Below are 24,942 nucleotides of genomic sequence, written 5' to 3'. Positions count from 1 at the left end.
GGCAAAATTGAGCACTTTGACATTCTGGTGGCTGAACCCAACAAATGCGTTCCATGAGATACACCGTTGCTGCAGATGGGATTGACTAACTCATCTCTAGCACACAGGGCAAGGAGGCATGGTTTTTTTTACTATCTCCCTTCCCCAGAAGCCCTCGGGTCACCTGAAATTATAGCCCTGAGTGTTGTGTGGCCACAAAGTGACACAGAAGACTTCCAAAGCAAGGGAAGGTTGTCGAAATTCACCACCCATCCCCCACAAGCGCTGGTGTTTGAGTTAGTCAGAAACTCACCTGCGTCACCAGGCACATCTCACAAAGCACCAACACTTAGTGAGTTAGAAAGTTGGCCACTGATTTCAGTGGAAGAGTTGGGCATGCCAACCAGTGGGGTTTATCACCTTTGGCCTAAAACTTTAAACTTTGGTTAAAATGTAAAACATTTTGCATGATAGGGGTTGGCAGAGATTAATCATATGTGTAACTTGTCCAGCAGGCTTTTGTGGTGAAAAATCAAAGAACATTGTCTGATTGTTGACTTTTGGATTCAGACACCACAGGTGTTGGTAATCTATCAGGTTTTTATGCAGCATGGTTTATACCTTCCTCTGTCTAGACTAAGGGAAGGAAGAGAAGTGGGAGCCTGGAGGCTGGCCCATATTTAAGGAAACAGGGCCGTTAATTCACAATCTCCAAAATAAGCACATGGACTATTTTTAAATTAATAAACAAACAAACAATACATTAAATACCCACCCAGCCTAGTACTTCCTGTTGACCCTGTGTCAATGTAATATTCCCATGAGATTTTGTTGTAGCTCCCGTTGGTTGGTGGGTGTTATTGGACTTTGGGAACCAGAATGGGTGCTAATGCTAAGAGTCAGCAGGTTGCACTTTGATAAGCTGCCCGCAGTGCTGGCTCAAGAAGGAGCGGGGAGGAGGATGTCATTTGGGACCAAGCACCAGCCTTCCAAACAAGTCTTAAAACTGCAAGGAGTTGAGACATATAATGCCTCCTGGATCCCATCAAGCACAAGGAATGGGATGAACTGTTTTCACAGCCGGAAGTGATGCTGCCAGTTGTGCCCATCTACTGTAGTACAAGTTGTATTCAGGGAGTCCCAGCACATATTTAGTGTTGCTACTAGGATGACATCTTGCCTACACACAGGCTTGAAAGTGAGATTAGTGTCACATAGTGCCTCTGTGCCCTATGCCAAGGCATCCAAACAGCAGAGTCTCATTCCCACCACCAGCTGGTCAGCCCCTGACCAAACCATTAAAAATGAAAGAATATTTAGCAGCTTTTTTATTGATTAATTCAGTTATTACTTATATCAGTGAATTATAAGACATTTAAAATGTGTTCAGAGGAAGGAAGTAAATTTAAAATCCTGATATGTTACCAGTAGTAGCAACTTATAACAGAGCAGACACTTCTATTGAGTAAAATACTGTTTGTCTTCAAACTTGCTCAAGCCATTGAACATTCCAAAGTAAGCCTCTTGCAGAGAGCCAGTTCCCTGGTGAAAAGGGAGTACCAGAGACATATGTTGCCTTTTGTAATAAACTGTTCATTTTACATATAGGTCGAGCAGGGGGAGAAACAGGCAACATGTAGACACTGCTCGTTCCTAAAACAGCGCAAGTCTCTAAAAGCAACACTTGTCCCCCCCCCCGCCCACACACACACCACAAGCACACACACACACACACACCCCGGACTACTTCTTACCAGCCAGCTGAAAATTTTCAAATGTTGTTCTCTAGCCCAATTTAGATTACTTTCCCCTCCCTTTCTTAGGGAGGGAGAACACAGCCTCTTTCCCAGGCGGAACACTTGCCTCAGTTCTGGCAAATGGGTGTGACCTCCATGCCTCGCTGACCTTGAGTGCCCGTTAATCAGCATGCATTCTCCATGGCCAAACCACAAAGTAATACAATACTGGCAACATTGTTTCTTACATCTCAAAGGGGGGGGGGGTTCATGGGATTTTTAAATCTCAGGTTAATACTGTTATCGTCTATTTAGAAACGTTATAGCATGACACTCCTAAAACTAGGACAGCGTGCTACACTTTCCTCCATGAAAAATTATTGCACATTTCAACAAATACTGGCACTGCCCTCAGGAAGACAACCTTAACCACTTAATACAGCTTTTTTCTCCTTTGCAACCCTTCATAAACACTGCCTGACTGATGCTTTTTTCAGTTATTCTCATCTGCCCCAATATCCCCCACAGTCATGCTTGTTTTGTAGCATAAACTGAAAAGAAAAATACAAGGTGCAGATTTCCTAAAAGGGAGGGAAGTCCCCTGCAGGCAATTTTAAAATCAAAACAAAAGCAGAATCAGATCGGTTATATTCAGCATCAAGAAGCAAGTCATGAAGGATCTGTGGTATATCAGTTAGAAGTGAATCTCCTGAAGACTGCAAATGCACAAAGAAAACAGACAAGAAAGACTTGAGACACATCTAATGAGTCTCTGAACCACAAAGTCCCATAAGATAAAATACAGCCACTCACTGCCAGCCCCAGCTGCTCTCCCTCCGCTGACACCTCCTGGCAGAGGAAAGCCTCCGGGCTTTCTTGCAAACTGATGTCAGAGATAGCAGATTTTTCTATTACAGCTCTTTTACTGTAATCCATGTGCTTGCTTCTGGCTAGTCCCTGCTGGCCACATAGTACTGCATGAGGCCACTTGGAAGAAACAGTGACTCTAGAACACACCAGCGTCTTGGTGGCTATGCCTCTGATCAACTGAATCAACACTTGGCAGCTGGGAGGCAGCAGCCTTTCTAAGTGAGAAAGCAAGTAGGCTCTGCCTCTTCTCTCCAGTGACTCTATTTTTGGGGAGGGCGAAGTAGAAATCATCTTGACAGCACACTTTACCTTTAAAGTATATGGCAGACAGTAATCCTGAATACACACACACACACACACACACATATACATATACATACATACACACACACACACAAACGTATATATACACACACATACACACGCTAGAATCCTGGGGATACAGCCATTTAAACATTTCAGTGCAAATAATACTTATTCATTCTTGTTTAACTTATCCTAACAATTCTCTATGCCAGCACAAATAGTGACAGGCTCAAGATCAGCTAAGGGAGCTTCATGGCTGGGCTAAGATTTGGAACTTAAGTCTTTCCCAAACCAATTTAATAAAATCTTTATTTGCTCCAAGCAGCGCTGTTTCTATTTTAATTATGTTACTTGTAAAGAGAAGCCCATTTACCCCCCACACACACAAAATGTCCATCACTAAGTCCAGTAATTTTGTCAAGTGTCAATTTTCTACATCAATTTCTCAGATTTGGGGGCTGCCTCCTATATCCAAAGAAAATTTGTCAAATAATGGGCTTACTCTTATGTAACAACATTTGTGCATTTTTTGCATTTGTGCAATTTGCATCACTTGAGCAATCGGCGTGCTTGCAACACTACTGGGTTGACGTAGCACTGCGCGATATGTCAACCACCGCCTGCAAATCTGTACCCCTGACTTACCATGCAACAATATTCAAGTATATCTTTATTTTTCCCAGAAACAGCAGAACTGGAGGATTTTGTGAAAAACACATCACATAGCCAAGTGTCCTAGAGGACATCCAAAATATTTGTATAATTAAAAATCTTTGAGCAAACAAGAGTGCTGTTTATGTAGGGCTGCAATGAACTGGGGCTAACCTTTGCATGCTTTATCTAGAGTCAGATAAGCAGAGCTTTCAGTCCAGATTTCTAAATCACATGCCAGAGAACTATGGGATCCCTCAGAAATGTATTAGAAGTTTTCTTAATGAGTATATCAGTGATGGTGGAAAAGGTTCCTTAAAAGACACTTGCCCCATGACCAATCTTTCTTGCACAATGTTAACTATGGAGGATGTTGGGATTCATTGTAAGTGCACGGAAGGGTCATCAGGCCTGGCCAGTGCCCTCTGTGAACTGGTATTGGACTCTAGAAGTTGTTATAGAATCCTCTGCAATGCACATGTGTTCCAGACATGCAGGGGTTTTTCAGCAAATGAGGTGAAAAGCCATGAGCTGAAGGTGGGACGTTTGGAAACCACTATTCTATGTTGTGTCACTGAAATGATATTATGCCATTGAAAATGTGGCAGCCTGTAATCAGGCTCAATGATGTCAGCATGTTATTTTATCTATCTCTCTCTCTCTCTCTCTCTCTCTCTCTCTCTCTCTCTTTCTGTAAACCGCTTTGGAAACTTTTGTTGAAAAGCATTATATAAATGTTGTTGTTGTGCCCCCTAAGTACAGCTAAGCCTCCAGCCTACCCTTCCTTCCTATCCCTTAGAAGAAACCTTGTTGCAGACCAGTGTTAGGAATCCTACTAGGGAACTGTAAATGACCTTGTAAATAAACCAGTGTTAACACCAGTGTAGAGCCTGAATCCCACAGTCAAGATTCAGTAGACCACAGATGATGACTGACTATAATATACTAGCAAAAGAAGAGCAGTTCAGATGCAAGTATGAATATACAGAAGCGCTTAACAATGCTTACACTCTGTTCAGTATTTAATGAGCACTGAAACTCTTAGGCCGCTATTCTGTGCATCATCCACTGCTAAAATCCCACAGAAGTCAATGGAATGTAATCATTCTGTAGGCAAAATTACAACTTCAGTCAGTTGTCCAGGAACGTATGGGTGTGGCTCTTGCATGTACTTTTTTAAAAGTATCATAAAATAACAGAAAAAATCATGGGCTGACAACCTCACTAAGTGTGTGGTCACATAGGAGGAAGCAGTGCCCCTGCTGTGGAGAGCTTCCTGATCTTCAAAGCAGTTACAGTGAAAAGTAGGGGGCAATTTATGCCCATTTCTCCTTTCCCAGAAGTCCTCTGCGCCACACAAACACATGTCCAGGGGCATTCCCAGATGGGGCTTTTAGCTTGCTTCTTCACTGGAATGGAGAGTGTGTAGTCGCACATCGGCCAGATTTGCACCAAAGTCCATGTAAGATATTGGGGAGCACTTCGCACACGATTCAGGTTTTTCATTGAGTGTTAGAGCCTAGTCGGATTTATGTCTGAGGTTAAAAAATAAAAATAAAAACTCCACTCTTTGCATCTATTTTGGGGGCAAATTCGAACTCGCAGCAAAGCCTCACAGTAAACCCATGGTAAACCCTGCTGTCTGGGAAAGCTCCATAAGGGTTGTGGTGCAGAGCTTAGGAAACTCCTTGCATGGTCACACAAAGGAGAGGAGAGCTGGTCTTGTGGTAGCAAGCATGACTTGTCCCCATACCTAAGCAGGGTCTGCCCTGGTTGCATATGAATGGGAGACTAGAAGTGTGAGCACTGCAAGATATTCCCCTCAGGGGATGAAGCCGCTCTGGGAAGAGTAGAAGGTTTCAAGTTCCCTCCCTGGCTTCTCCAAGATAGGGCTGAGAGAGATTCCTGCCTGCAACCTTGGAGAAGCTACTGTCAGTCTGTGAAGACAATACTGAGCTAGATAGACCAATGGTCTGACTCAGTATATGGCAGTTTCCTATGTTCCTAATTAGCAAGGATGTTGGCCATTGAAAGTTATTGGAGTTTACACATAAGTTCATTATTTTTGTTAATCAGGCCTGCTGAATGAAATCAATAGTCCAAGATGGTCACAAATCATATCTGGAGTGCAAACCATACCCTGCTCCATATAGCTTTCATTGGAAACATTTGATCTGTGAGCACACAAGGCATAGTGTAATGCAGATTACTGCTGCTCCTTGCCTAAACAGGGGCAGTGGACCTACTTTGATGGTCCGCCCCGGGTGCCTTATGGATCCTGATGGTTTTCAGAGGGCTTTGGGGGATATTCCCAGCAATCTGGTGAGCACCACTCCAACACATGTCGTTGAGGCCTGGAACATCGAGGCCATGAGAGCTCTGGATGAGATTGTCCCTAAGCGGCCTCTCAAAATTCATGGATCCCGACCTCCTTGGTTTAATCAGGAGCTTAGTGAGATGAAGCGCCTTAAAAGACACCTAGAGCAGCGCAGGAGGAAAACTAATGCCGAAGTCAACCGAGCATGGTTACTCTCTTATCTTCAGCAGTATTCCGTGGCAATAAGGGATGCGAAGTCTGCTCACTTCTCTGCTCTTATTGCATCACATCCAGCAGCCTTATTCCAGATTACCCATTCCCTGCTTGAGGATGTGGATCCAATGGAAGTTCCATCCCGCTGCTGTGACATGTTTGCTAGATTCTTTGCTGATAAATTCGCTCACCTTCGGCAGGAATTGGACTCCAATTGCACAGGATCTGATGAGATGACGGAGAAGTCATCTTGTGATGTCATCTAGGATACATTTGAGCCTGCTGAGGCCGAGGATGTGGACAGGATTCTCTCTGGTATGGATGCTGCAACCTGTAGCCTGGACCCTTGCCCCTCCCGGCTTATTAGAGTAGCCAGCGGGAATGTAAGATCCTGGCTTCAGGAGTTGGTGAATTCTTCTCTTCCTGAGGGGTCTGTGCCAGCAGCCTAAAAAGAGGCTGTAGTGCACCTCTTTTGAAGAAGGCGTCTCTCGATCCTGAAGTCTGGACCAATTATAGACCAATCTCCAACCTTCCTTTCCTTGCGAAGGTTTTTGAAGAAGGCTGTACGTGCCCAGCATGAGAGTGTTCTGTATGAAGCTGATTTTCTAGATCCTTGTCAGTCGGGTTTCAGGCCATGGCATAGCATGGAAACGGCATTGGTCACTCTAGTTGATTACTTGTATCGTGACCTTGATGAGGGTAGTACCTCTCTCTTGGTCCTTTTCGATCTCTCAGCTGCTTTCGATACCAATGACCATGGTATCCTTCTGGAGCACCGGCATGGGTTAGGTACTGGGGGCACTGTTTTGCCGTGGTTCTGTTCCTTCCTTAGTGGGCACTTTCAGTCGGTGTGCATTGGTGGCAAGTGCTCTGCCCTGTGGCCACTCCTTTGTGGGGTGCCTCAGGGCTTGGTTCTCACACTCACTCTTTTTAACATCAACAAGAAACTGCTGGGGCAGGTTTGGGGTGAGATTCCATCAATATGCCAATGATACTCAGTTGTATATTGCCACCTCAGGCCATTCCAGAGATGCTGTGTCTGTGCTTGCCCGGTGTCTGGAAGCTGTCAGGGTCTGGATGGGCCAAAACAGGCTCAGACTTAATCCCTCCAAGACTGAGTTGCTTTTGCTTACTGCTCGATCTGGCCAATTGCCAAGTCTGAGTCTCTCCCTGGACGGGGTTGCGCTGCCCCTGAAGGAGGTGGTCCACAACTTGGGGGTCCTCTTGGACTCGCAGCTCCTGCTCGAGCAGCAGGTGGAGGCCATGGCCAGAGGTGCCTTTGCCCAGCTTCGGCTGGTCTGCCAGTTATGGACCTATCTCGACCGGCAGGCCCTGGCAACGGTAACTCATGCCCTCATCATTATTACTGGATTACTGTAACGCGCTCTACCTGGGGCTGCCTTTGAAAATGACCTGGAAGTGTCTGTTGGTCCAGAATGCGGTGGCCCGCCTGCTTATGGGTGCTAGGAGATAAGATAGTATGACAGCTCTCTTGCGGTCGCTGCACTGGTTATCTATTTGCTTCCAGGTCCAATTCAAAGTGCTGGTTCTCACCTTTAAAACCCTTCAGGGCTTAGCACCTGCTTACCTTCAGGACCGCCTCTCCTTGCCAGTTCTGTCCTGTTCTGTGAGATCTTTTCAGGTTGCCCTTCTTTCGGACCCTGGTCTCAGAGAGGTCCGTAGTACTAGGGCCCATGGAAAGGCTTTCTCTGTTGCCACCCCTTCACTATGGAATTCTTCCCCCACCCACCCCCAGATTCGGTCTGTCTCCTCCCTTTCAGTCTTTAAGATCTTATTGAAGACATTTCTTTTCCACCAGGCATTTCCCCTTTGAATCCCTCTCTCTTATATCTCAGATGCTGTTCTTGCTTTGTACACCACGCTGAGTCTGTGGATTGGGCAGTATATTAAATCTTTTAATAAAATAAATAAATAAATAAATGTTTTCATTGGTGGCACCTGTACTATGGAACAGCCTCTCAATGCTTGATAGAATTTCACTGAAAGCAAATAGGGGTGGGTACAGACCGGTCTGGAGACCATTGTAAAGGCCTCCGGACCGTCCGGACCAGTTCGGACCTGGCCGGTCCGGTCCGGGTGGAGGGGGTCCCTTTAAGGGCGGGGAGGGTTTACTTACCCCTCCTGCCGCTTTGCCCCCTCCAGCGCCCGTATTTTCTGTAGAAATTGGGGTGGCATGATACCTCCCCGCTGCCCCTTCTGCCTCCTCATTGCAACAAGCCTTCTGCGCACGCGGCAGCTTCACGTTTACCCGACGCTACGGGTAGACCGGGCCTCCGGCGGTCGGAGACCCGTTCTACCCGTCGCGTTGGGTAAACGTGAAGCTGCCGCGTGCGCAGAAGGCTTGTTGCAATGAGGAGGCAGAAGGGGCAGCGGGGAGGTATCATGCCACCCCAATTTCTACAGAAAATACGGGCGCTGGAGGGGGCAAAGCGGCAGGAGGGGTAAGTAAACCCTCCCCGCCCTTAAAGGGACCCCCTCCACAGTGCCGGACCGCAACTGTGCGGTTCCGTGCACACCCCTAAAAGCAAAGTGTTGTTTTTTTTAAAAAATCACTGGTTTACATCCTCACAAACTGTGTGGCTGCACAGGAGACATGTGTGTTGTGCCTAGTGTGGCGATTCAAAATGCTATTTGGATCCCAGCTTTTAAACTGATTTTATTCCACTTGTAATGAAAACTGAATTATTTTAATTGATAATTTTGTAACAGTTTTATTTGTGTATTTTTACTGTTTTATGTGACAACTCTGCATGTCTCAATGAACTTTTCAAGGAAAGGTATTTATTGTAAATATAGCAAATATCTATATATTTTATAAATATAAAAATATAAACTACACTGCACTGATTTTTCTAAGGCACCACTCAGATTTAAAAAATGTAATGTGCTCTAACACACCATTAATAGCTAATCTTTAGAAAACACAGTTATATATGGACTAACATCAATTAAATCTACAGTCGCTTTGTTTCACTGCACCAACCAAATGTTCAAGAACATACTTACAATGATAACAGCTATTACTACAAAAATGTTCCAGTTCCCTCAGAAGTGGGACTTTGGCTGGCTCTTACAATGCTCTGTAAACTGAGACAGCAACAAGAGACAGGAATATAATCTTATGCCAAGTCACTTATGCCAGGATTCCCACTATTCCAAGTTTGATTAGCATCTCCTGGGATTACAGAGGCTGAATTGTCACACCTACACAGAGATTTAAGTGGAGTGAAGTTTCTACTCTTCTTTATTCTACATGTTCCCAGGGTTCACATATAATCACACCATTAAGGTCTTAAATAAAATCTCCATGGAGATTTTCTTTGCAGAGCCTTTTTTAGAGAGTAGAACAGTAAGACTTTGAAGTAAATATTTGAGCATTTGCCACTTGTGTTCATTTTCCATACTTACAACATACTTTCAACTGTGTCTTGTAATACGAGCTTTTTATTCATATACCAACATAAAAGCATAACAACAACAACAAAATCCAACATCTTGCAAGTCCTGGAGCCTTTAATGGGATTGTCCTTGATGAGAGATATGAAGGCAAATCCATTTCCTGTTAGCTAATGGACTCTGAAAGTACAGCCTTTCCACTGGCTCTTAATGACTTGTTGCAATGGAGATGGGGGATCAGCACACAGCAATGCCATCTTCTGGCAGAGATCCGGTGAGAAAGGGAGTTTGCTGAATGCAGCTCAAAGAAAGCTCCTTTTCTTTGGAAACAGAAACTCAAGCAGCCGCTCAATAAATCTTGGGAGTTGTTTTTTCCACCACACATAAAGTTGGATTGTAATTGTTCAAAGAACTGAAATAAAACAGGCAAAGAGAACACGGAGTACTGGACTGGAAGAGCAAACTCACTTGAGTGGATGGATTCACCCCCAATGGGTCCACAAGTGTGTAGGACGCTGCCAATTTATATAAAATGCTCACAGAATTAAGCATGAGGCATAAAATCTTGCAAGTGTAACCCTCTTTACCAGTCCATGCCATGGAGGTACAGACAGAGCACCTGTAGAGCAACCGTAGTCTACCTCCATGCATACAAAGCAGTCTCTGTGACAATAATCCTACAAATAGTTTAGCACAGCAAAATTCAATTTGAGCTTCATGTTGTCAACCATAAAAAATGCAAAAAAACAAGCAAAGACACAAAACATAATCAGAAATACTGTGAGACATAAAAGAATACAGAGAACCACAGAACCTATTATTAAAGCAGGTGCATAATGCACAACTATCATAGCTAGTATAATTTCTGACATGCATTACATTATTACTAGAAGCACAATTAATGGATTTCATAATTATAGCCACACACATTTACTTCATGTATGACATGTATACATAGCAGTGTTTAGGATGCGATGACTAAGCTAAAGGCGGCCCTATAGTAACTGATGTCAAGGCTATTTTATAAATGTTATAAGTACTATACATCATCATTTGAGAATAACCTATATTACAGAGATGAACAAATGCCTACAGCAGAAATGGTCAACTGTTAGCCAATGGGTCACATCAGCCCACACTGCAATTTTGTCTGGTCTCCTCCTGTCTCCCTGTATCATGTTATCAGGCATAGTCTAACGGTACATGATGTAGCAGCTTTGCTGAAACTAAGCAGGTCTGGGTTGGTCAGTGGGAGATGACCAGATGGGAGACTGTGGGAACCCACGAATGCCACTTTGAATTATGTGATGGGGGAAAAGATATCAATTCAATAAAATAAACTGGATGTGCAAGATGTCCCTCCGATGTGTCTTACTATAGCCCTGTTCACACGGTGGGGGGAGGACACTGTAATCATGTACAATATCCCAGAGCATACCGGGAAATCTAGCCCATGGCACTGACACACCAGAAAGCCTTGACTTTGCCTGCGCACATTTATGGCATTTCACTGAAGAGTCAAACCCTGTAAGTGTGATTATGGCCGTTTCCTTGACTGGGAAGCTGGGGCACCCCAACCTGCCAATCACGGAAGCAACTGTGAGAATGCTTATGGCCTTTGCCTCTTCAGACAAACACCATGCCTGTGAACAGCATGGCGAGGACAAGCCTTCCCAGCATGTCAGCGCCAGGAGTAGCACTTTCGGGCACACTTCCTATCTGGAAAGGGAAAATGTTTAGAAGAGTTAGATGTTCCATTATTAGAAGTTTCATTTTATTAGAGAAAATTTAGGAGTTTATATAAATAATTAAATGGTTGTTTCCCAGGTTTGTAATGACCTCTGCCCTGAGCAGCACAAAGGATACCTTTTCCCTTTCCCTTTCTCCAGACCCCTTCTTCGAGCTATATAGTAATAAGGTGTTCAGACATGGGGCTGGAAACCAAGGAGGTTTCCACTTCAAAGGAGTCCAAAAGAAAAGGTTTGATATCTCTCCCCTTCTGAAACTCCCCTTCCTCTGTGAGGCCTCAACATAACTACAGTCATCCCTTGCCAACTGCAGTTTTAAGAATCCAAATATGGGAAATTGTGACCAGTCTTGCCACCCGCAACCCAAGGATTTGTGGTTGGTGAGGCATTTTAGTTATTTGGGGGGGGGGGTTTCAGAGGTTCAATCTGTTCATCCCTCTTGGTGACCCTTGCCAACTCCTGGAACTTTTACACACATGGCTTTTAGTTCACATCTCCTCCAGAATGGAGGGTGCAAGTCTACATATCACCAGGATTTACCCCAAAGTCCCTGCGGGCTATCAGGGACCAGTTCAGACACGACTCTGTTTCCCCCTGAACTATGGCTGCGCATTCTAGCTTAGCCCAAATTCTGTCCGGGTTAAAAAAAATCTTCTAATTGTGGTGTCTTCGGGCTGGAGGGAACCTGATGTTTCTGGTATGCCCCGATGCTTCTTTGTGATGTGTGGAGGGGCCATTGCTGATAATTTGGCTTCTTTTTTCTTTTCTTTTCAAAATTCACACTTTCGTGATTTTTAAAAAATGTTTGCTGGGTGGATTTCTGGAATGTCAAATGCCAGCAGAGGGCGCTGCTTGGTAATTTTTTAAAAATTAACATTTTATATCGCGGTGTACTACATACTTAAGTTTCTCCTCACAACAACAACCCTGTGAATTAGGTTAGGCTAAGAGAGAAGTGACCGGCCCACAGTTACCCAGCAAGTATCAATTTGTCTCGCCGAACTTCCACAACAGGAGTTTGATGGAATCTTTGCCCCCACGAGCTGCCTGCTCTTTGCACGGCTCTGTCTCTGAAGCTGGCTGGGGCAACCAGCAGGAAGTGGAGACCAATCTCCTCACAGGGAAAGCGGTAGGAAAAGGGTTAGCCAAAGCTTGATTTTGGAGGTCTGGCAAGTGTGACAACGCTGAGATGAATCATTTTAGCCAATGAATGATGTCCCGGATTGCATGGAAGGAAGTCAGGCTGAAAAGCATTTAAACAGGGATCAGGACAGTTTGGGCAAATTCACAATTTACAAGTGCTTGTTCCTCTCTCGCTGCTCAAGGTGTTTCAGAAAAAGCAGCACGCCCACTGCGAACAGCCTCTCATTTCTCTAAAGGGCACAGCAACAGCCAAAAACACAAAAAGAGGGATGGGATATGCCCACATCCCACAAAACAAAAATCTTCCTCATTCCAGGGCTTGTGGCAGAGGGAGCAGGAGTTTGTTCGACTGTTATCAAATTCTTAATAGATTTAAATAGGACATGTTTCGACAGAGACCTGGGCTTTTCTGAGGCTGGGTCCCAGCTACAGCTCCTTCATGAAATGAGCCCCCCTCCCTCCCTTTAAGAACATAAGAACAGCCCTGCAGGATCAGGCCCAAGACCAATCTAGTCCAGCATCCTATTTCACATGGTGGCCCACCAGATTACTTCTGGGAAGCCCACAGGCAGGAGTTGAGGGCATACTCCTAATCTCAGGTCCTCCTACACTCAGATCTCTCTCTCCCCTGTCCTCAGTTCTTGTTTATACTGTGCAGAAGGTAATAATCAAGTTCTATCTCTCTTGTTGTATCAGCTTCTCGGGGATGAGAAAGATCAGTTAACTGAGAATTATGCAACCTGATAAACATAAGAACAGCCCTGCTGGATCAGGCCCAAGGCCCATCTAGTCCAGCATCCTGTTTCACACAGTGGGCCACCAGATGCCGCTGGAAGCCTACAAGCAGTAGTTGAGGGCATGCCCTCTCTCCTGCCATTACTCCTCTGCAACTGGTTCTCAGAGGCGTCCTGCCTTTGAGGCTAGAGGTAGCCTATAGCCCTCCGACTAGTAGCCAATGATAGACCTCTTCTCCATGAAATTATCCAAACCCCTCTTAAAAGCATCCAGTTTATTGGCTGTCACCACATCTTGTGGCAGATAATTCCACAAATTGATTATGCATTGTATGAAATAGTACTTCCATTTGTTGGTCCTAGCTTTCCTGGCAATCAGTTTCATGGGATGACCCCTGGTTCTAGTGTTATGTGAGAGGGAGAAGAATTTCTCTCTACACACTATCTCCACACCATGCATGATTTTATAGACCTCTATCATGTCTCCCCGCAGTCATCCTTTTCTAAACTAAAAAGCCCCAGGTGTTGTAGTCTTGCCTCATAAGAAAGGTGTTCTAGGCCCCTGATCATCTTGGTTGCCCTCTTCTGTACCTTCTCCAGTTCAACAATGTCCTATTTAAGATGTGGTGACCAGAATTGTACATAGTACTCCAGGTGTGGCTGCACCATAGTTTTGTATAAGGGCATTATAATATTAGCAGTTTTATTTTCAGTCCCCTTCCTAAGGATCCATAGCATGGAATTGGCCTTTTTCACAGCTGCCGCACATTGATTGAGTTGACACTTTCAACGAGCTGTCTACCACGACCCCAAGATCCCTCTCCTGGTCAGTCACCGACAGCTCAGATCCCATCAGCGTATACTTGAAGTCAAGGGTTTTTGTCCCAATGTGCATCACTTTACACTTGCCAACACTGAACCACATTTGCCATTTTGTTGCCCACTCACCCAGTTTGGAGAGATCCTTTTGGAGCTCCACACAATCCATTTGGGATTTCACCACCCAAAAGAGTTTGGTATCATCTGCAGGTTTGGCCACCTCGCTGCTTACTCCTACTTCTAGATCATTTATGAATAAATTAAAAAGTCCCAGTCCCAGTACAGATCCCTGGGGGACCCCACTTCTTACTTCCCTCCATTGTGAAAACTCTCTATTTATACCTACCCTCTGTTTCTTGTCTTTCAACCAGTTAGCAATCCACACATATACTTGTCTCCTTATCCCATGACTGTTAAGTTTCCTCATTAGTCTTTGATGAGGAATTTCGTCGAAAGCTTTTTGGAAGTCCATGTATACTATGTCAACTGGATCACCTTCATCCACACACTTGCCGACACTCTCAAAGAACTCCAAAAGGTTTGTGAGGCAAGATTTACCATTGCAGAAGCCATGCTGGTTCTCTCCCAGCAGGGCCTGTTCTTCTATGTGCTTTACAGTTTTATCCTTGAGTATGCTTTCCATCCATTTGCCTGGAATGGACGTTAAGCTATCCGGCCTGTAATTTCCCAGATTTCTCCTAGATGCCTTTTTGAAAATCAGTGTTACATTGGCTACTTTCCAGTCCTCCAGTACAGAGCCTGATTGCAGGGATAAGTTATATATTTTAGCAAGGAGGTAGGCAATTTCACATTTGAGGACTCTTGGATGGATGCCATGCGGCTCTGGCGATTTGCTAGTTTTCAGTTTTTCCAGACAGTTTAGAACATCATCTCTTGTCACTTCTCTCTGACTCAGTTCATTAGGCTCCATCCCCGAAAAGCCTGGTTCAAGAACAGGTATATGCTGAGTATCCTCTGCCATGAAGACGGACACAAAGCATTTAGCTTCCCTGCAACCTCCATATTCTCCTTAATAATCCCTTTCACTCTCTCATTGTCAAAGGGTCCAACTGCCTCCCTGGCAGGTTTCCTGCTTCTGATGTATTTAAAGAAGTTTTTGTTATTCACCTTGATGCTTTTTTTTTTTTTTTTTTACATTTTATATCCCACTCATCCACCAAGGAGCCCAGAGCGGTGTACTACATACTTAGGTTTCTCCTCACAACAACCCTGTGAAGTAGGTTAGGCTGAGAGAGAAGTGACTGGCCCAGAGTCACCCAGCAAGTATCATGGCTGAATGGGGATTTGAACTCTGGTCTCCTCGGTCCTCAAACTCTCTTTTCGCCTTCCTTATTGTCACCTTGCATTTCTTTTGCCAGAGTTTGTGTTCATCTCTGTTCTCTTCATTTGGGCAGGCCTTCCAATTTCAGAAGGAAGTCTTCTTCCCTTTCATGGCTTCCTTGACGGTACCTGTTAGCCATGCTGGCATCCTCCTGGACTTAGGGGTATCTTTCCTCCTTTTGGGTATACAATCTAACTAGGCCTTTCTCTCTCACCTGCCTCCCCACACCCTTTGGTGATTGCAAAATGTGGGCTTCTTCTGCTTTCCACCCTTCTGATTAAGTGGGGGGGGACATGATTAAGTGGGGGGGGACATCAGTTGTGTTGACTAGTTAATCCTGTGGTATGCTGACTGTCAAACTAACAAAAGAAGAAGATCTTGCGCCTCCTCCTCTGGGATGTGATTAGTTGGAGGGGGAAAATGGAGCAAGCTGTGGGAACACACACAGGAGGGAATGCGGAGAGGAGCCGACCCTATGTGAATGGTCCATTAAATCCCCTGAATTAAACAGCTGCGAATCTGCTTCACAGCAGATTCTCTCTTAGAATACCCCACAGCAGGAAGCCATTTCTGAATAACGTCCTGGTGATTTAAAATGAATTTCAGTGATTTCAGGTGGTTCAGACATTTTCCAGAGGTTCAATCAACTCTTTCCTCTTGGTGACTCTCGGTAATATTAAAAGGTAATATTAATATTAAGGGGTTAAAGGGATTAAGGGATTTCTGGTGATTTTTACCAATTATTAAAGCATTTTTTCCTATGTCTTACCAACCACGAATCTACGGAGTTAGGCTGGAACATCACCCTCATGGTTAGTAAGGGATGACTGTACAAGGCTTCTATTTCAGGCCAACTGGAACCTTGAACAAGATCACTTTTCTTAGGCACTGCAATATTTTGCTGCAGGTCACACTTGTTTAGTACTAAACTGAAAGTGAGGGAGAAGTTCACACTCCCCCAAAAGAGAATTATCATGTAGCACAAAAGAAGCACATACCAGCATCACAGCTGCAGTGAAAAAAGGCAGCAATTGGCCAGTAAAAGATTTAGTATGCTCTGACTAAAAACAGCCCTGTGCAAATACTCCTTTAGTCACCTGTTGCACATGCCCGCACACAATGGTTCACAATTTGCACAGTGAAATGCAGGCAGTTCAGCACCACCTGCACAGCTGTGTGTGTCAAAACACCACCCCTGCTGCTGAAGAACAGGTCAGGGCTGTTCCACTGTGACTTAAAATTGCACAACTACAGTTGCACGGTTCTACTTCCATTGGAAATAATGGAAGGTAGCATCGTGCAACTGTAATTGCACACAGTTTTTAAGTTGCAGAGCCTTGTTCCACAGCAGCACAGATCAGCATTTTAGACACACGCACCAGCATGGGTGGTGCTGAACCACCTGCTTTTTGTTGTGCAGAATGCAAACCACTGTCAACAAGCATGAGGATTGTTATCCAATTCAAACCAGCAAAACATCTTCGTCAGTTAATGTCTCCAGTTGCTTTCAATTTGAGCCAACCAAGAATCTGAGGTGGGGAAAATCTGGTGTAATAAAGCTCTGTTCACATGTTTTGTTCAATGTATGTGTAATCTGTGTACAATGTATGCACATGCAGATCGGAATGCACATAGTTATTCACACACAGTGTTCAGCTTACATACAGCTGTATATTTCCCATCTGTTTCCTGCATTTGAGGGGGCCTGTACCCAGGTTCACTTTTAAAATGAGCACATGTACAGTCATTCACACAAAAACATGTACATATGTACAGACATCTGAATGCACGTACAACATAATGTCTTAATGGAGCTTAATAGTGTACCAGAACTACCTTAGATGTCACCTGACAAAAATATATTTTACATAAGTATACGCCTAGGCGTTATCCAAAAACACCCAATGTACAAACTCTGTCCTTATGTTCAAAAACACAAATGTTTTATGAAGAATATTTTGGAACTGCCTTTTAACTAACAGAATTGGCAGCTTTTAAAATATGACTAAGTATTTTGTTTGTCTTCTGTACTTCCTATTGCTTCCTGCTCCTTCTCATTTCTGGCCTTCTGTCTCCATGATTATTTTTGTTCTAGAAGCATTTATTTCTTCATGAAATTAAATTAAAGGTTTTCTTGTGCTCTGCTAATGAACCTGAATAATGTCTCAGATATGTAGAACTAGACGCCCTCTGGTGGCTCCTATGGGAAATAGAAATCATAGCTATGCTGCTACATGGTTAACTCCTGGAAGACCATGCAGTAACCAGAGTTACATTTCCACAGTTTCAGAGTCCATGTTTTCTAGTGGTTTGAATTCAAAACCAACTGTGGCTCACATATGCAAAGTTTAAAAAAAACCAAAAACCCCAACATTCTGCCCAGTTCTTCGCAAACAAAATTGCACTAGTGAAAGATGATTAGGTAGCTTCTCTAAATCATGGGGATTTTCAGAACTGCACTCTTCTTACCCCATTGCACAAAAGCTTAATATAAAGCATACGAAGTGTGCTACCGGTTGCACACCTTGTTAACCAAATGCAACACTAATCTGGGACACAAGCTTCAGACTTGGAGAGATGTCCTTGCATAAGCACAGTGTTAGGATGTCAGCCAAACCTTTTGGACAAGCCATTAGAAGAAATTCTATAGAAGTGTTAATTAAGGGTTCTATCATCCCAATTTACATCAGTAATTTCATAGTTAGGAGGAATACCTTTTGTCCAATTATAAGCACTGGAAGAAGCCAGACTACATTACTCGTGACTAAGTACCACTGAAATCAATGAGACGTAAGTATGGATGTAAAAGAATCAGGATCCACTCGCTGACTGGAAGCTCAGCCCAGGCACCTTTAAAAGTGAGGAGATCAGGTCTATACCTGCTCCTCCACCACTTGCTTACGCTTCCTCCAGCAATGGCACACACCCACACATCCGCAGCACCAGTGCGGCGCCGGCACACACAAGGCCTCCGTGCATAGTTTTATGTCTGAGTGGAGACTTGAATACAGGCTTTCTCAGCTCAAGGCTCTGTTGATTACAACACACTGGCTGACATCCAGAGCAATGGAGTATTTGCAAAATGAGAACATTTGTGCTCGTGCAAGAAATTAGCTCAGCTGTGCTACGTATTTGTGCATGTGCACTAATGCACTATAGCTCTATAGAACTCTTGCACAAATGTTTCCATTAAAACAAATAAGGCATGAACACAGTTGTGCAACTGTTGCAGAAACACAAGTGTGCTTTCAGTCATGTAACACTAGTCTGGAGCACAAGTTCAGATTCAGGGCATCTTGCTAGCACAACGGTTTTGTGCTATTGCATCATCCTCCAACAAGTGCTGCCTTGCTCTGGATGTCAGACACTGGGGCCATTCACATGACCTACCAGGCAGGCAGAAGGCTTCACTAACCTTGCCTCCCCACCCCCCAATCATCTTCTGCTTGGTGGGAGCACAAAGCACATGCCCACATGATCCACGCTGCTCCATGCAAGATGGGAACATAGGAAGCTGCCTCATACCAAGTCAGACCATTGGTCCATCTAGCTCAGTGTTGGTCCTATCCAACCCCAGTACAGCATCCCTCCAGTGGCTGTTGCCAGTGTCTATCTTGAGTTTATTTTTAGATTGTTAGCCCTTTGGGGACAGGCAGCCATCTTATTCATGTATTTATTTTTCTATGTAAACTACTTTAAGAATTTTGGTTGAAGAGAAGTATATACATATTCAGAGTAGTAGTCGTGGTCGTTGTTGTTGTCATCAGACCTGTAGCCAGGAGGTAACATTCCCCCCACCCCACCCCCCCAAAAATTCCCCATCTGGAGTCTGCCCCAAGGTGTCTCTCTGTGACTCCCCGTCTCTCTCTTTTTTCAGTCACCAGAACAGCGGCTGCAGAGAAAGAAAAGGGTTAAAAACCAGCCTTGTCTTCTCCCAGTAGCAGCAGCCACCTCTGATTGATCCTCCTCATCTTTTGATTCTCCCCCACTCAGCAACTGAATGCAACTGCTGAACGAAGGAGCTGGAAGTTAGCTGTCTGTTGGGCTCAAGTAAAAAGGAGAGACAAACAACCCTTATTTCGTGTGTGTGTGTGTGTGTGTGATTTCTTCCCCTTGGAAGCCAATGAGCCGGGTGTCACGATCAGTGAGACCCGGTTGAGAAGGGTGCGCTAAGCCCGCTCTCCCCGCACACGAGCAGGGAGGAAGCCCTGGGCAGCCGGATCGGCCACCCACACGATTGCCAGCTCCATGACAGAGCTGGCAGGAGCTGGGGGGAGTGGGGGCCAATCGGCCCCTGGAAGCTCCAGCATGCCCTGCATGAGAGCGCAGAGCAAGCTGGTGAGACCCCCAGAGCCGGGAGGCAGCTTTTTGCCTCCCCTCTGGGGGTCTCCTCATGAGTAGCTGCGGCGCGGAGCCGCACCACAGCTACTCACAATTTTTAAAAACTGGGTTTGCGGAGCGCTTGCTCCGCAAACCCGGTTTTAGGGGAGGAGTACTCGAGCGGGTTACCCACTCTAGAACCACCGGGCTTGAAGCCGAGCCCGGTGGTTCTCACAATTGCAGAAAATCGGGCTAGCAGAGGCTAGACTGATTTTCTGCAATCGTGAGAATAGCCTCAATGTGTTTTTCCACACTGCTTTCCACATTTATGGACCGTGTGTGTGAGTCTTTGTGTGTATATGTGTGTGAGAGAGAGAGAGAGATTGCGGGGGGTGTTATTGGTTGGTTGGTGGTGGTGATTGAAAATATATTCAATTGTTTTTCAATGAAACAAGTTCTCAGAATGGTAGATCTAGCAAAGCATTCTAGAATATGTTCCTTGCTCCCAGAATGGCTCACAATACTTGAAGGTTGGAGAAGAGTAGAGCTAGCATCCTGGACTGCTTGCTAATTTTAAACCAATTTGACTGGATATCCCCTCACCTCTGCCTTTCCTTTCTTTAGGAACACACACAGCACTTCTAAACAAAAAAGTCCCCAAAGAAGTAAGCCCTCCACCAAAGATATGAAAAATGGTTATCTGCTCCCATATGGTTTTCCTCAAAAGAACTAGTAGCTTAAAATTTTTTGCTCAGTGCTTATAATAGCTCATGAATAAATCATTGATAGAGGGGAGTAGCTGTGATTACAATTAACTTCTAGATGTTTTAATATGCTTTAATTAAGCCTTAAGTGCTACTGTGCTGAAGTTAACACTGCAATAAGGTATTAAGAAAAAAGTCATTTGCCAAAGTTCTTTTTTTATATCTATTTATTAAAGGCAAAAATGTGCTTTTGGACTCTTGAGAGACAGAGGGGGGAGTGAAATTTTATTGTGAAATGTGAAATTTTATTGCATTTATTAGACATTGATTCAGAAAATTACAATTTCTGTTGACGTTTGCAACCAGGGTCCGCCCTGGTTGCATTTGAATAGGAGACCACATGTGAGCACTGTAAGATATTTCCCTCAGGGGGTGGAAGAGCAGAAGGTTTCAAATTCCCTCTCTGGCAAGGCTGAGAGAGATTCCTGCCTGTAACCTTGGAGAAGCTGCTGCCAGTCTGTGAAGACAATACTGAGCTAGGGCTGACTCAGTGAACGGTAGCTTCCTATGTTCCTATTTATTACACTGGGCTAGGAGACTATTTAGTAAATAGTAAATATAAATAGTACTATTTACTACACTGGGCTGCTTCCAGAGCAGCAGGAACAACACAGATTCTTATCAAATGCAAAATTACCACTGGACAGCCACCTTAGTAAAATAATAAGAGAATAGGAGCATAAGTTATTCTGGTAGAGTCAAATATATAAGAGTTTATGAAACCTGGACCACACATCATTTGCCTCCCTGCAGAGCATGCACTTTAGCAAATGCCAGGTAAATGAAGTTTTTTAAAAAACAAAACACTTAGGAGCAGATGCAATGGTTCCACAGAATGATGCCGAGTGTATTCCCCCCCACCCACCGCCTGACTCATCTCTTTAGAGATGTGTAAACAATGAGATAACCTTCATAGACCAATAGATCTAATACTGAACATATGTCTAAAGGTTTCCTTACGAGATAGATTTCTTAGCTAACAGACCTGTATGACTTCACTCAAAAGATCTGGGAAAGCACGAGGTATAAAACATTATCTATTCATACATACTGATGCTGCACATATGGAGAAATACTTCAAACACTTCCAAAACATGTACAGAATTAGCAAGTGAGAACTATCTGAATTATTTCTCCTCTGAGGAAAACTTCAAAGCCATCTATTCTTGCATGCACTGTTCATGAGGCAACCAGTAAATCAAGTGAAACATGTCATTTTGGCCTACCAGTCCAAAAATTATCTCCCCACCCCACCCCCGCCAGTACTGAAAATTATCAGCACATCATTTAGTAATACATTTTAACTAAATAGCAATATACATAAAGTGATTATTTTCTTATCAGTATGATCATTGTATTTTAAAAGCAATGATTTTAATTGCTCAGGACTCTATTCTAAACATTAAGGAAGAATTATGTTAGTGTGTTCTTTACTAGCAATGTGCAAAACAAGCTCATGCATATACATTTATGAGCTGACTATATTGTGAGCCGAGTATATAACTATATTCACTTCCTCTCTTGTGGTGAAGATCATATAGAGTTGAGCTCCTCAGAGGAAGAGCGGGATATAAATGTAAGTAAGTAAGTAAGTAAGTAAATAAATAAATAAATAAAATGAATAATTTATCCCAAATCTTTCAAACACAGTAGTTTGAAAGTGGTATGTGTGTACACCTTTGATTTAAGATCAAAGCTAAGGTGCTTACAATTGTAATTCATGCTGCACAACAGTGTTCTTCATTGTAACGCCTCCTGGTTTCTCCCATCAACCCTAAGTGTAGCCTTCTGACTAATTGTTTATTGGGCCTGTGCAAAGCCTGGGCCAAAGCTGAATACCCTGCACAGTCCCCCCTGACACCATGCAAAGACTACCAGCCTCACCATGCAGTTCTGCACTTTGCCCAGCACTGCTGGTGGACTCTTCTTTAAGTGAAACTGAGCCCTCCTGAGTCTCTGCATCATCTTGGAAGGTGAGCACAGAATGCTGCGCAGGGTAGCCCTTTCCAGCACTTTCTTCATCGAGTTCTTAAGAGGGCTCCCTCTCTCTTATAGGTCCCTCCCAAGACACTGAAGATTTTTTGCCAAAGTAGCTCCAGCTTGAAAAATAGTGAATATCTCTGCTCTACAAAGTGTGGGAAATGTAAGTTAAGGCATTCACATTAACTTCCATACCATGTAAGCAGTAAAGGCTTTGTACAGTCTTCTATTTAATGTTGGATTTTAAAATTAGGCTCCATTCAGCCACACTTTGTCTTTGTGTTTCGGCTCCACATTCACCTGGGAATTGATGGATTCAGGAACACCCAACAGATGCAGATTCCCCAATAATTTAATATTGATGTCCCTGATGGAATTGTGCCTGACAGATTCATACATGCATAACACATATGCCTGTACATCAGGCAGAAGTTCAACAAAGGTTTTTGCCAAAGGGGCAGAGAAGGGTGGTAATATTGCAACACTGTAAAGGAAGAAGAGCCATGATTTGGTGACAGACAGACTCAAAAGGGCGGGGGGGGGGAGATAAAGTTAAGGCTTCATGCCTATGCAAACAGGAATTTGATGAGGTGACCCAGGGATAGATATTGCATGTTTAAATGATGACCAGTGTGGCACCAGGAAAATATCCCTTGGAAGAGAATCCCAGAAACATGATGCCACCACAGAAAAGGCCTTCTTCGCTGTTACTTACCACAGAAGGCAGGGACATCCAAAAAAGGGTCTCTGAAGAAGACCTAAATAAACTGTCATGATGATATAAGAAGTCCTTCTGGTATCCTGGTCCTAAGCCATTTAGAGATGTACAGGTCACCAAAACCAGCACTTTGAACTGCATCTGGGAACCAATGCAGACCTTTAGCAGAGGGGTAATATGCTTATTTTGGTGGGGCCAGTTAACAGTCTCACCACTGTACTCTGAACCAAATGGTTCAGTCCAATCTAGATATCATCAGATCATGGAAAACTGCGATAATATATATTTCCAATAAGGAGCACAGATGGCACAGCAGGTAAAGCTGATTAAATATGTTTTGCTTTACATAAGAAGCCACTTGAGTTTTCATTTGCAAGGATGTATCTAAGAGTATCCATGGTGCTTCAAGTACAACCCCATCCCAAATAGGTTGAATATCTATTTGGGATGGGATGACCTGGCCATCAACCCATCACACAAATAGCACCTCGGTCTTGTCTGGATTGACCCCCACTATCTTAGGCCTCATACAACCCATTACCAACTCCAAGCATCTAAGTATCCAACACCATCTCTGGATCCAATGAAATGGAGCTAAGTGTCATCAGCATGCTAGATACCAGAAAATGTGACCCCAACCTAACCAGGAAGTCAAGAAAAATACTATATATACAGGGTTTGACCAATCCCAGGGAACCATGGCTCCTAGAAAATTCACTGTGGCAACCAGACTAGAATATTCAGAGCTAGAGTTAAAGGTGGACCTCATTATCCACTGGGGTTTCATTATCCACTACAACCACGGATAATGAGGCATTAAGGCAATGAGAACTGAGGGGGCTAGGTTCCTGTGGGCTGGAGAAAAGGACAAAAATGGTGGGGGAAAGCAAAATAAAGTGCCCTACCATGCTCTGTGGGACTCCTGCTGTCATCCAAGTGCGCCATTTTTTCATGAAAAAATCATGAAGCAGATTTATTTTTTTTAAATGAGCCACAAAATCCTCCTCATCTCTTGACAATTTTTTAAAAAGATTAAAAAAACCATCTTTTTACTCAGGCTTTTTCAGCTTCTTAATAATATATAGGTTTTTAATTCTCTGATTGGATTTTTTAATTGTTAGTTTTTAATTGCTTTTATGTGTTTTTATATGTGTTTTTAACTGTTTTATCATTGTGAACCGCCCAGAGACACGAGTGTGGGGCGGTATAAAAGTTAAATAAATAAATAAATAAATAAATAAATAAATAAGGCTCCTTTTCTCAAAATGATGGCCGAAAATGACCTCAGAGGTCATTTTCGGACACCTAGTAGCAGATATGTGGTTTTAACCCTTTTGTATCTGCAGATATTGAGGTCGGGTGCCTATTATCCAACCATGGATATGCTGATCTGTGAACAGCAGTACTGCAAATAGTGGTACTGCAATTAATGAGGTCCACCTGTATTTAATAAAATCTTTGTTTGTCCCAGGCCACCCTGTGTTTCTTATAAAGGGGATAAAGAGAAGCCCATTTACCCTGCTCCTCCACAATGTCCGTCATTAAATCCAGCAGTTTTGTCAACTGCCCATTTCTGGCTCCTGCATCCTAAGAAAATCTGTCAAGGCCTGCATAACAGATAGTATCAAAAGCCAAGTTATTAGTTGCAAACTACCCAAGGCTATTAATTTAGACTGGGTCGTATCAAAATGTAACAAATAAATAAGAAATCCGGAAGAAGCAGCAGTGCCATGCTCTCCTTGTTGTTTCCCAGCTTATATCATCAATCAGAGTTACCAAGGCAGTTTCAGCCCCCAAACATGCAGGCAACAAGCTTCACAGAGCTTTATCACAGAGCTACCATCAACACATTTCCTTTTGATAGTGTGTGTTTGTGTACATACAG

At 43.7% G+C, this 24,942-nt stretch overlaps 1 protein-coding gene across 2 annotated transcripts in view; it reads right to left on the bottom strand.

The window, feature by feature from the left end:
* The window catches only part of ANK2 (ankyrin 2), a 509,522-nt gene that overhangs the window by 471,615 nt on the left and 12,965 nt on the right, over positions 1-24,942 (bottom strand). Inside the window, exon 1 of one of the 2 annotated variants that reach the window (XM_053254664.1) lies at positions 2,529-2,758. The exons of the other annotated variant lie outside the window; for it this stretch is intronic. The gene's annotated coding sequence lies outside the window, so the exon portion shown is untranslated. Of the gene's footprint in view, positions 1-2,528; positions 2,759-24,942 lie in introns of those variants that run through there. 2 annotated transcript variants of the gene reach the window in all.

This window comes from Hemicordylus capensis, chromosome 5 (genome assembly GCF_027244095.1).
Source record: "Hemicordylus capensis ecotype Gifberg chromosome 5, rHemCap1.1.pri, whole genome shotgun sequence".
Taxonomy (NCBI): domain Eukaryota; kingdom Metazoa; phylum Chordata; class Lepidosauria; order Squamata; family Cordylidae; genus Hemicordylus; species Hemicordylus capensis.
This window is presented reverse-complemented; position numbering and strand designations above follow the sequence as displayed.